We start from the raw sequence: 9,491 nt of genomic DNA on the forward strand, positions 1-9,491 counted from the left end.
GTCAATGTAAAGCTAATTTCATATTTGCTCTAAGGAACTGACCCTCTGGTCCGACGTATGAAGGTGATTACCAAGGTTTCGGTACAGATCGTAGCAAATGCTTGTCGGTTTAAAGTGATGAAAAAGTGTTTCCGCCCGGGATCGAACCGGGGACCTTCTGCGTGTTAGGCAGACGTGATAACCGCTACACCACGGAAACTACTGCTTTCAGGCTTGCTTCACAGAGAACTTGTAACAAGGTTGCCATCGTAACTTAAAAATTCAATAAATGCGGCACTTGCATGAAGAAGGTACATGCAGCAGATCCACACATGACGTGGCTCACTGGAGTAGTATGCGACATAGGCAGGAAAATGCTGTTCCCGCCCGGGATCGAACCGGGGACCTTCTGCGTGTGAAGCAGATGTGATAACCGCTACACTACGGAAACGACGGACACGCTCACTCCATCCTTGTACACTCGAAGGCGCCTCAGCCTTTCTTTCGCCCGCGCATGCACACACCATAGTTCTTTTGACAGCCTGAAACCCATCGCTGCCGAGGGCTCAACAAGTCTTCGGGGTGCTCGAGAGGGTGTCTGTCGTAGCATCCCGAACGAGATAGCGGCGTTTCGCGCAGTCGTTATTGCAAGTCACATTAGCAAAAACAATCACCTCCTTAGCAGCAGGCAGTGCGAGCCCAGCAGCAGCTTTACATGAAGATGCCAATAGCCCTGGAAGGCCGCCGACCGCGGGCCACGGCACCTCCGAGAAGGGTGCTGCCCATGACCCATTGTGTCGCTACACAGTCTGTCGAAGAACAGCACTGCCGGCAGAGAGCACCTCCCCCATCCCGCCAGCCGCACCAGACTCAAAGAGCACCCTGGACGACTTCGAGGGACGCAGTTTGCTGGAATATTTGGCGCTCGCGCTGTCACAGGGCTCGTTGGTCTAGGGGTATGATTCCTGCTTAGGGTGCAGGAGGTCCCGGGTTCAAATCCCGGACGAGCCCTAGCGTTTTGTGCAAACTGGTCGCACGTCGGTGGCTGAGTCAGCGCAAAAAGCTGCCCGTCAATGTAAAGCTAATTTCATATTTGCTCTAAGGAACTGACCCTCTGGTCCGACGTATGAAGGTGATTACCAAGGTTTCGGTACAGATCGTAGCAAATGCTTGTCGGTTTAAAGTGATGAAAAAGTGTTTCCGCCCGGGATCGAACCGGGGACCTTCTGCGTGTTAGGCAGACGTGATAACCGCTACACCACGGAAACTACTGCTTTCGGGCTTGCTTCACAGAGAACTTGTAACAAGGTTGCCATCGTAACTTAAAAATTCAATAAATGCGGCACTTGCATGAAGAAGGTACATGCAGCAGATCCACACATGACGTGGCTCACTGGAGTAGTATGCGACATAGGCAGGAAAATGCTGTTCCCGCCCGGGATCGAACCGGGGACCTTCTGCGTGTGAAGCAGATGTGATAACCGCTACACTACGGAAACGACGGACACGCTCACTCCATCCTTGTACACTCGAAGGCGCCTCAGCCTTTCTTTCGCCCGCGCATGCACACACCATAGTTCTTTTGACAGCCTGAAACCCATCGCTGCCGAGGGCTCAACAAGTCTTCGGGGTGCTCGAGAGGGTGTCTGTCGTAGCATCCCGAACGAGATAGCGGCGTTTCGCGCAGTCGTTATTGCAAGTCACATTAGCAAAAACAATCACCTCCTTAGCAGCAGGCAGTGCGAGCCCAGCAGCAGCTTTACATGAAGATGCCAATAGCCCTGGAAGGCCGCCGACCGCGGGCCACGGCACCTCCGAGAAGGGTGCTGCCCATGACCCATTGTGTCGCTACACAGTCTGTCGAAGAACAGCACTGCCGGCAGAGAGCACCTCCCCCATCCCGCCAGCCGCACCAGACTCAAAGAGCACCCTGGACGACTTCGAGGGACGCAGTTTGCTGGAATATTTGGCGCTCGCGCTGTCACAGGGCTCGTTGGTCTAGGGGTATGATTCCTGCTTAGGGTGCAGGAGGTCCCGGGTTCAAATCCCGGACGAGCCCTAGCGTTTTGTGCAAACTGGTCGCACGTCGGTGGCTGAGTCAGCGCAAAAAGCTGCCCGTCAATGTAAAGCTAATTTCATATTTGCTCTAAGGAACTGACCCTCTGGTCCGACGTATGAAGGTGATTACCAAGGTTTCGGTACAGATCGTAGCAAATGCTTGTCGGTTTAAAGTGATGAAAAAGTGTTTCCGCCCGGGATCGAACCGGGGACCTTCTGCGTGTTAGGCAGACGTGATAACCGCTACACCACGGAAACTACTGCTTTCAGGCTTGCTTCACAGAGAACTTGTAACAAGGTTGCCATCGTAACTTAAAAATTCAATAAATGCGGCACTTGCATGAAGAAGGTACATGCAGCAGATCCACACATGACGTGGCTCACTGGAGTAGTATGCGACATAGGCAGGAAAATGCTGTTCCCGCCCGGGATCGAACCGGGGACCTTCTGCGTGTGAAGCAGATGTGATAACCGCTACACTACGGAAACGACGGACACGCTAACTCCATCCTTGTACACTCGAAGGCGCCTCAGCCTTTCTTTCGCCCGCGCATGCACACACCATAGTTCTTTTGACAGCCTGAAACCCATCGCTGCCGAGGGCTCAACAAGTCTTCGGGGTGCTCGAGAGGGTGTCTGTCGTAGCATCCCGAACGAGATAGCGGCGTTTCGCGCAGTCGTTATTGCAAGTCACATTAGCAAAAACAATCACCTCCTTAGCAGCAGGCAGTGCGAGCCCAGCAGCAGCTTTACATGAAGATGCCAATAGCCCTGGAAGGCCGCCGACCGCGGGCCACGGCACCTCCGAGAAGGGTGCTGCCCATGACCCATTGTGTCGCTACACAGTCTGTCGAAGAACAGCACTGCCGGCAGAGAGCACCTCCCCCATCCCGCCAGCCGCACCAGACTCAAAGAGCACCCTGGACGACTTCGAGGGACGCAGTTTGCTGGAATATTTGGCGCTCGCGCTGTCACAGGGCTCGTTGGTCTAGGGGTATGATTCCTGCTTAGGGTGCAGGAGGTCCCGGGTTCAAATCCCGGACGAGCCCTAGCGTTTTGTGCAAACTGGTCGCACGTCGGTGGCTGAGTCAGCGCAAAAAGCTGCCCGTCAATGTAAAGCTAATTTCATATTTGCTCTAAGGAACTGACCCTCTGGTCCGACGTATGAAGGTGATTACCAAGGTTTCGGTACAGATCGTAGCAAATGCTTGTCGGTTTAAAGTGATGAAAAAGTGTTTCCGCCCGGGATCGAACCGGGGACCTTCTGCGTGTTAGGCAGACGTGATAACCGCTACACCACGGAAACTACTGCTTTCGGGCTTGCTTCACAGAGAACTTGTAACAAGGTTGCCATCGTAACTTAAAAATTCAATAAATGCGGCACTTGCATGAAGAAGGTACATGCAGCAGATCCACACATGACGTGGCTCACTGGAGTAGTATGCGACATAGGCAGGAAAATGCTGTTCCCGCCCGGGATCGAACCGGGGACCTTCTGCGTGTGAAGCAGATGTGATAACCGCTACACTACGGAAACGACGGACACGCTCACTCCATCCTTGTACACTCGAAGGCGCCTCAGCCTTTCTTTCGCCCGCGCATGCACACACCATAGTTCTTTTGACAGCCTGAAACCCATCGCTGCCGAGGGCTCAACAAGTCTTCGGGGTGCTCGAGAGGGTGTCTGTCGTAGCATCCCGAACGAGATAGCGGCGTTTCGCGCAGTCGTTATTGCAAGTCACATTAGCAAAAACAATCACCTCCTTAGCAGCAGGCAGTGCGAGCCCAGCAGCAGCTTTACATGAAGATGCCAATAGCCCTGGAAGGCCGCCGACCGCGGGCCACGGCACCTCCGAGAAGGGTGCTGCCCATGACCCATTGTGTCGCTACACAGTCTGTCGAAGAACAGCACTGCCGGCAGAGAGCACCTCCCCCATCCCGCCAGCCGCACCCGACTCAAAGAGCACCCTGGACGACTTCGAGGGACGCAGTTTGCTGGAATATTTGGCGCTCGCGCTGTCACAGGGCTCGTTGGTCTAGGGGTATGATTCCTGCTTAGGGTGCAGGAGGTCCCGGGTTCAAATCCCGGACGAGCCCTAGCGTTTTGTGCAAACTGGTCGCACGTCGGTGGCTGAGTCAGCGCAAAAAGCTGCCCGTCAATGTAAAGCTAATTTCATATTTGCTCTAAGGAACTGACCCTCTGGTCCGACGTATGAAGGTGATTACCAAGGTTTCGGTACAGATCGTAGCAAATGCTTGTCGGTTTAAAGTGATGAAAAAGTGTTTCCGCCCGGGATCGAACCGGGGACCTTCTGCGTGTTAGGCAGACGTGATAACCGCTACACCACGGAAACTACTGCTTTCAGGCTTGCTTCACAGAGAACTTGTAACAAGGTTGCCATCGTAACTTAAAAATTCAATAAATGCGGCACTTGCATGAAGAAGGTACATGCAGCAGATCCACACATGACGTGGCTCACTGGAGTAGTATGCGACATAGGCAGGAAAATGCTGTTCCCGCCCGGGATCGAACCGGGGACCTTCTGCGTGTGAAGCAGATGTGATAACCGCTACACTACGGAAACGACGGACACGCTAACTCCATCCTTGTACACTCGAAGGCGCCTCAGCCTTTCTTTCGCCCGCGCATGCACACACCATAGTTCTTTTGACAGCCTGAAACCCATCGCTGCCGAGGGCTCAACAAGTCTTCGGGGTGCTCGAGAGGGTGTCTGTCGTAGCATCCCGAACGAGATAGCGGCGTTTCGCGCAGTCGTTATTGCAAGTCACATTAGCAAAAACAATCACCTCCTTAGCAGCAGGCAGTGCGAGCCCAGCAGCAGCTTTACATGAAGATGCCAATAGCCCTGGAAGGCCGCCGACCGCGGGCCACGGCACCTCCGAGAAGGGTGCTGCCCATGACCCATTGTGTCGCTACACAGTCTGTCGAAGAACAGCACTGCCGGCAGAGAGCACCTCCCCCATCCCGCCAGCCGCACCAGACTCAAAGAGCACCCTGGACGACTTCGAGGGACGCAGTTTGCTGGAATATTTGGCGCTCGCGCTGTCACAGGGCTCGTTGGTCTAGGGGTATGATTCCTGCTTAGGGTGCAGGAGGTCCCGGGTTCAAATCCCGGACGAGCCCTAGCGTTTTGTGCAAACTGGTCGCACGTCGGTGGCTGAGTCAGCGCAAAAAGCTGCCCGTCAATGTAAAGCTAATTTCATATTTGCTCTAAGGAACTGACCCTCTGGTCCGACGTATGAAGGTGATTACCAAGGTTTCGGTACAGATCGTAGCAAATGCTTGTCGGTTTAAAGTGATGAAAAAGTGTTTCCGCCCGGGATCGAACCGGGGACCTTCTGCGTGTTAGGCAGACGTGATAACCGCTACACCACGGAAACTACTGCTTTCAGGCTTGCTTCACAGAGAACTTGTAACAAGGTTGCCATCGTAACTTAAAAATTCAATAAATGCGGCACTTGCATGAAGAAGGTACATGCAGCAGATCCACACATGACGTGGCTCACTGGAGTAGTATGCGACATAGGCAGGAAAATGCTGTTCCCGCCCGGGATCGAACCGGGGACCTTCTGCGTGTGAAGCAGATGTGATAACCGCTACACTACGGAAACGACGGACACGCTCACTCCATCCTTGTACACTCGAAGGCGCCTCAGCCTTTCTTTCGCCCGCGCATGCACACACCATAGTTCTTTTGACAGCCTGAAACCCATCGCTGCCGAGGGCTCAACAAGTCTTCGGGGTGCTCGAGAGGGTGTCTGTCGTAGCATCCCGAACGAGATAGCGGCGTTTCGCGCAGTCGTTATTGCAAGTCACATTAGCAAAAACAATCACCTCCTTAGCAGCAGGCAGTGCGAGCCCAGCAGCAGCTTTACATGAAGATGCCAATAGCCCTGGAAGGCCGCCGACCGCGGGCCACGGCACCTCCGAGAAGGGTGCTGCCCATGACCCATTGTGTCGCTACACAGTCTGTCGAAGAACAGCACTGCCGGCAGAGAGCACCTCCCCCATCCCGCCAGCCGCACCAGACTCAAAGAGCACCCTGGACGACTTCGAGGGACGCAGTTTGCTGGAATATTTGGCGCTCGCGCTGTCACAGGGCTCGTTGGTCTAGGGGTATGATTCCTGCTTAGGGTGCAGGAGGTCCCGGGTTCAAATCCCGGACGAGCCCTAGCGTTTTGTGCAAACTGGTCGCACGTCGGTGGCTGAGTCAGCGCAAAAAGCTGCCCGTCAATGTAAAGCTAATTTCATATTTGCTCTAAGGAACTGACCCTCTGGTCCGACGTATGAAGGTGATTACCAAGGTTTCGGTACAGATCGTAGCAAATGCTTGTCGGTTTAAAGTGATGAAAAAGTGTTTCCGCCCGGGATCGAACCGGGGACCTTCTGCGTGTTAGGCAGACGTGATAACCGCTACACCACGGAAACTACTGCTTTCAGGCTTGCTTCACAGAGAACTTGTAACAAGGTTGCCATCGTAACTTAAAAATTCAATAAATGCGGCACTTGCATGAAGAAGGTACATGCAGCAGATCCACACATGACGTGGCTCACTGGAGTAGTATGCGACATAGGCAGGAAAATGCTGTTCCCGCCCGGGATCGAACCGGGGACCTTCTGCGTGTGAAGCAGATGTGATAACCGCTACACTACGGAAACGACGGACACGCTCACTCCATCCTTGTACACTCGAAGGCGCCTCAGCCTTTCTTTCGCCCGCGCATGCACACACCATAGTTCTTTTGACAGCCTGAAACCCATCGCTGCCGAGGGCTCAACAAGTCTTCGGGGTGCTCGAGAGGGTGTCTGTCGTAGCATCCCGAACGAGATAGCGGCGTTTCGCGCAGTCGTTATTGCAAGTCACATTAGCAAAAACAATCACCTCCTTAGCAGCAGGCAGTGCGAGCCCAGCAGCAGCTTTACATGAAGATGCCAATAGCCCTGGAAGGCCGCCGACCGCGGGCCACGGCACCTCCGAGAAGGGTGCTGCCCATGACCCATTGTGTCGCTACACAGTCTGTCGAAGAACAGCACTGCCGGCAGAGAGCACCTCCCCCATCCCGCCAGCCGCACCAGACTCAAAGAGCACCCTGGACGACTTCGAGGGACGCAGTTTGCTGGAATATTTGGCGCTCGCGCTGTCACAGGGCTCGTTGGTCTAGGGGTATGATTCCTGCTTAGGGTGCAGGAGGTCCCGGGTTCAAATCCCGGACGAGCCCTAGCGTTTTGTGCAAACTGGTCGCACGTCGGTGGCTGAGTCAGCGCAAAAAGCTGCCCGTCAATGTAAAGCTAATTTCATATTTGCTCTAAGGAACTGACCCTCTGGTCCGACGTATGAAGGTGATTACCAAGGTTTCGGTACAGATCGTAGCAAATGCTTGTCGGTTTAAAGTGATGAAAAAGTGTTTCCGCCCGGGATCGAACCGGGGACCTTCTGCGTGTTAGGCAGACGTGATAACCGCTACACCACGGAAACTACTGCTTTCGGGCTTGCTTCACAGAGAACTTGTAACAAGGTTGCCATCGTAACTTAAAAATTCAATAAATGCGGCACTTGCATGAAGAAGGTACATGCAGCAGATCCACACATGACGTGGCTCACTGGAGTAGTATGCGACATAGGCAGGAAAATGCTGTTCCCGCCCGGGATCGAACCGGGGACCTTCTGCGTGTGAAGCAGATGTGATAACCGCTACACTACGGAAACGACGGACACGCTCACTCCATCCTTGTACACTCGAAGGCGCCTCAGCCTTTCTTTCGCCCGCGCATGCACACACCATAGTTCTTTTGACAGCCTGAAACCCATCGCTGCCGAGGGCTCAACAAGTCTTCGGGGTGCTCGAGAGGGTGTCTGTCGTAGCATCCCGAACGAGATAGCGGCGTTTCGCGCAGTCGTTATTGCAAGTCACATTAGCAAAAACAATCACCTCCTTAGCAGCAGGCAGTGCGAGCCCAGCAGCAGCTTTACATGAAGATGCCAATAGCCCTGGAAGGCCGCCGACCGCGGGCCACGGCACCTCCGAGAACGGTGCTGCCCATGACCCATTGTGTCGCTACACAGTCTGTCGAAGAACAGCACTGCCGGCAGAGAGCACCTCCCCCATCCCGCCAGCCGCACCCGACTCAAAGAGCACCCTGGACGACTTCGAGGGACGCAGTTTGCTGGAATATTTGGCGCTCGCGCTGTCACAGGGCTCGTTGGTCTAGGGGTATGATTCCTGCTTAGGGTGCAGGAGGTCCCGGGTTCAAATCCCGGACGAGCCCTAGCGTTTTGTGCAAACTGGTCGCACGTCGGTGGCTGAGTCAGCGCAAAAAGCTGCCCGTCAATGTAAAGCTAATTTCATATTTGCTCTAAGGAACTGACCCTCTGGTCCGACGTATGAAGGTGATTACCAAGGTTTCGGTACAGATCGTAGCAAATGCTTGTCGGTTTAAAGTGATGAAAAAGTGTTTCCGCCCGGGATCGAACCGGGGACCTTCTGCGTGTTAGGCAGACGTGATAACCGCTACACCACGGAAACTACTGCTTTCAGGTTTGCTTCACAGAGAACTTGTAACAAGGTTGCCATCGTAACTTAAAAATTCAATAAATGCGGCACTTGCATGAAGAAGGTACATGCAGCAGATCCACACATGACGTGGCTCACTGGAGTAGTATGCGACATAGGCAGGAAAATGCTGTTCCCGCCCGGGATCGAACCGGGGACCTTCTGCGTGTGAAGCAGATGTGATAACCGCTACACTACGGAAACGACGGACACGCTCACTCCATCCTTGTACACTCGAAGGCGCCTCAGCCTTTCTTTCGCCCGCGCATGCACACACCATAGTTCTTTTGACAGCCTGAAACCCATCGCTGCCGAGGGCTCAACAAGTCTTCGGGGTGCTCGAGAGGGTGTCTGTCGTAGCATCCCGAACGAGATAGCGGCGTTTCGCGCAGTCGTTATTGCAAGTCACATTAGCAAAAACAATCACCTCCTTAGCAGCAGGCAGTGCGAGCCCAGCAGCAGCTTTACATGAAGATGCCAATAGCCCTGGAAGGCCGCCGACCGCGGGCCACGGCACCTCCGAGAAGGGTGCTGCCCATGACCCATTGTGTCGCTACACAGTCTGTCGAAGAACAGCACTGCCGGCAGAGAGCACCTCCCCCATCCCGCCAGCCGCACCAGACTCAAAGAGCACCCTGGACGACTTCGAGGGACGCAGTTTGCTGGAATATTTGGCGCTCGCGCTGTCACAGGGCTCGTTGGTCTAGGGGTATGATTCCTGCTTAGGGTGCAGGAGGTCCCGGGTTCAAATCCCGGACGAGCCCTAGCGTTTTGTGCAAACTGGTCGCACGTCGGTGGCTGAGTCAGCGCAAAAAGCTGCCCGTCAATGTAAAGCTAATTTCATATTTGCTCTAAGGAACTGACCCTCTGGTCCGACGTAT

General features: G+C 54.2%; 27 non-coding genes across 27 annotated transcripts; 9 read left to right on the forward strand and 18 right to left on the reverse strand.

Annotated features, from left to right (window-relative positions):
* Positions 1-126: 126 nt before the first annotated feature.
* Trnav-aac (transfer RNA valine (anticodon AAC)) lies at positions 127-199 on the reverse strand. The gene has a single exon. It is a non-coding gene; the product is annotated as a tRNA-Val (tRNA).
* Positions 200-357: 158 nt separating this feature from the next.
* On the reverse strand, positions 358-430 carry Trnav-cac (transfer RNA valine (anticodon CAC)). The gene has a single exon. It is a non-coding gene; the product is annotated as a tRNA-Val (tRNA).
* Positions 431-918: 488 nt separating this feature from the next.
* On the forward strand, positions 919-990 carry Trnap-agg (transfer RNA proline (anticodon AGG)). The gene has a single exon. It is a non-coding gene; the product is annotated as a tRNA-Pro (tRNA).
* A 184-nt stretch (positions 991-1,174) lies between these two features.
* Trnav-aac (transfer RNA valine (anticodon AAC)) lies at positions 1,175-1,247 on the reverse strand. Its single transcript has one exon. It is a non-coding gene; the product is annotated as a tRNA-Val (tRNA).
* A 158-nt stretch (positions 1,248-1,405) lies between these two features.
* Trnav-cac (transfer RNA valine (anticodon CAC)) lies at positions 1,406-1,478 on the reverse strand. Its single transcript has one exon. It is a non-coding gene; the product is annotated as a tRNA-Val (tRNA).
* Positions 1,479-1,966: 488 nt separating this feature from the next.
* On the forward strand, positions 1,967-2,038 carry Trnap-agg (transfer RNA proline (anticodon AGG)). Its single transcript has one exon. It is a non-coding gene; the product is annotated as a tRNA-Pro (tRNA).
* Positions 2,039-2,222: 184 nt separating this feature from the next.
* On the reverse strand, positions 2,223-2,295 carry Trnav-aac (transfer RNA valine (anticodon AAC)). Its single transcript has one exon. It is a non-coding gene; the product is annotated as a tRNA-Val (tRNA).
* A 158-nt stretch (positions 2,296-2,453) lies between these two features.
* Trnav-cac (transfer RNA valine (anticodon CAC)) lies at positions 2,454-2,526 on the reverse strand. The gene has a single exon. It is a non-coding gene; the product is annotated as a tRNA-Val (tRNA).
* A 488-nt stretch (positions 2,527-3,014) lies between these two features.
* Trnap-agg (transfer RNA proline (anticodon AGG)) lies at positions 3,015-3,086 on the forward strand. The gene has a single exon. It is a non-coding gene; the product is annotated as a tRNA-Pro (tRNA).
* A 184-nt stretch (positions 3,087-3,270) lies between these two features.
* Positions 3,271-3,343, reverse strand: Trnav-aac (transfer RNA valine (anticodon AAC)). The gene has a single exon. It is a non-coding gene; the product is annotated as a tRNA-Val (tRNA).
* Positions 3,344-3,501: 158 nt separating this feature from the next.
* Positions 3,502-3,574, reverse strand: Trnav-cac (transfer RNA valine (anticodon CAC)). The gene has a single exon. It is a non-coding gene; the product is annotated as a tRNA-Val (tRNA).
* A 488-nt stretch (positions 3,575-4,062) lies between these two features.
* Trnap-agg (transfer RNA proline (anticodon AGG)) lies at positions 4,063-4,134 on the forward strand. Its single transcript has one exon. It is a non-coding gene; the product is annotated as a tRNA-Pro (tRNA).
* Positions 4,135-4,318: 184 nt separating this feature from the next.
* Trnav-aac (transfer RNA valine (anticodon AAC)) lies at positions 4,319-4,391 on the reverse strand. The gene has a single exon. It is a non-coding gene; the product is annotated as a tRNA-Val (tRNA).
* Positions 4,392-4,549: 158 nt separating this feature from the next.
* Positions 4,550-4,622, reverse strand: Trnav-cac (transfer RNA valine (anticodon CAC)). Its single transcript has one exon. It is a non-coding gene; the product is annotated as a tRNA-Val (tRNA).
* Positions 4,623-5,110: 488 nt separating this feature from the next.
* Positions 5,111-5,182, forward strand: Trnap-agg (transfer RNA proline (anticodon AGG)). The gene has a single exon. It is a non-coding gene; the product is annotated as a tRNA-Pro (tRNA).
* Positions 5,183-5,366: 184 nt separating this feature from the next.
* On the reverse strand, positions 5,367-5,439 carry Trnav-aac (transfer RNA valine (anticodon AAC)). Its single transcript has one exon. It is a non-coding gene; the product is annotated as a tRNA-Val (tRNA).
* Positions 5,440-5,597: 158 nt separating this feature from the next.
* Positions 5,598-5,670, reverse strand: Trnav-cac (transfer RNA valine (anticodon CAC)). The gene has a single exon. It is a non-coding gene; the product is annotated as a tRNA-Val (tRNA).
* A 488-nt stretch (positions 5,671-6,158) lies between these two features.
* Trnap-agg (transfer RNA proline (anticodon AGG)) lies at positions 6,159-6,230 on the forward strand. The gene has a single exon. It is a non-coding gene; the product is annotated as a tRNA-Pro (tRNA).
* Positions 6,231-6,414: 184 nt separating this feature from the next.
* Trnav-aac (transfer RNA valine (anticodon AAC)) lies at positions 6,415-6,487 on the reverse strand. The gene has a single exon. It is a non-coding gene; the product is annotated as a tRNA-Val (tRNA).
* A 158-nt stretch (positions 6,488-6,645) lies between these two features.
* Trnav-cac (transfer RNA valine (anticodon CAC)) lies at positions 6,646-6,718 on the reverse strand. The gene has a single exon. It is a non-coding gene; the product is annotated as a tRNA-Val (tRNA).
* A 488-nt stretch (positions 6,719-7,206) lies between these two features.
* Trnap-agg (transfer RNA proline (anticodon AGG)) lies at positions 7,207-7,278 on the forward strand. Its single transcript has one exon. It is a non-coding gene; the product is annotated as a tRNA-Pro (tRNA).
* Positions 7,279-7,462: 184 nt separating this feature from the next.
* Trnav-aac (transfer RNA valine (anticodon AAC)) lies at positions 7,463-7,535 on the reverse strand. The gene has a single exon. It is a non-coding gene; the product is annotated as a tRNA-Val (tRNA).
* A 158-nt stretch (positions 7,536-7,693) lies between these two features.
* On the reverse strand, positions 7,694-7,766 carry Trnav-cac (transfer RNA valine (anticodon CAC)). The gene has a single exon. It is a non-coding gene; the product is annotated as a tRNA-Val (tRNA).
* Positions 7,767-8,254: 488 nt separating this feature from the next.
* Positions 8,255-8,326, forward strand: Trnap-agg (transfer RNA proline (anticodon AGG)). The gene has a single exon. It is a non-coding gene; the product is annotated as a tRNA-Pro (tRNA).
* Positions 8,327-8,510: 184 nt separating this feature from the next.
* Positions 8,511-8,583, reverse strand: Trnav-aac (transfer RNA valine (anticodon AAC)). Its single transcript has one exon. It is a non-coding gene; the product is annotated as a tRNA-Val (tRNA).
* A 158-nt stretch (positions 8,584-8,741) lies between these two features.
* On the reverse strand, positions 8,742-8,814 carry Trnav-cac (transfer RNA valine (anticodon CAC)). Its single transcript has one exon. It is a non-coding gene; the product is annotated as a tRNA-Val (tRNA).
* A 488-nt stretch (positions 8,815-9,302) lies between these two features.
* Trnap-agg (transfer RNA proline (anticodon AGG)) lies at positions 9,303-9,374 on the forward strand. The gene has a single exon. It is a non-coding gene; the product is annotated as a tRNA-Pro (tRNA).
* Positions 9,375-9,491: the final 117 nt, after the last annotated feature.

The sequence above is a fragment of the Schistocerca nitens genome, chromosome 2, assembly GCF_023898315.1.
Source record: "Schistocerca nitens isolate TAMUIC-IGC-003100 chromosome 2, iqSchNite1.1, whole genome shotgun sequence".
In the NCBI taxonomy this organism is placed as follows: domain Eukaryota; kingdom Metazoa; phylum Arthropoda; class Insecta; order Orthoptera; family Acrididae; genus Schistocerca; species Schistocerca nitens.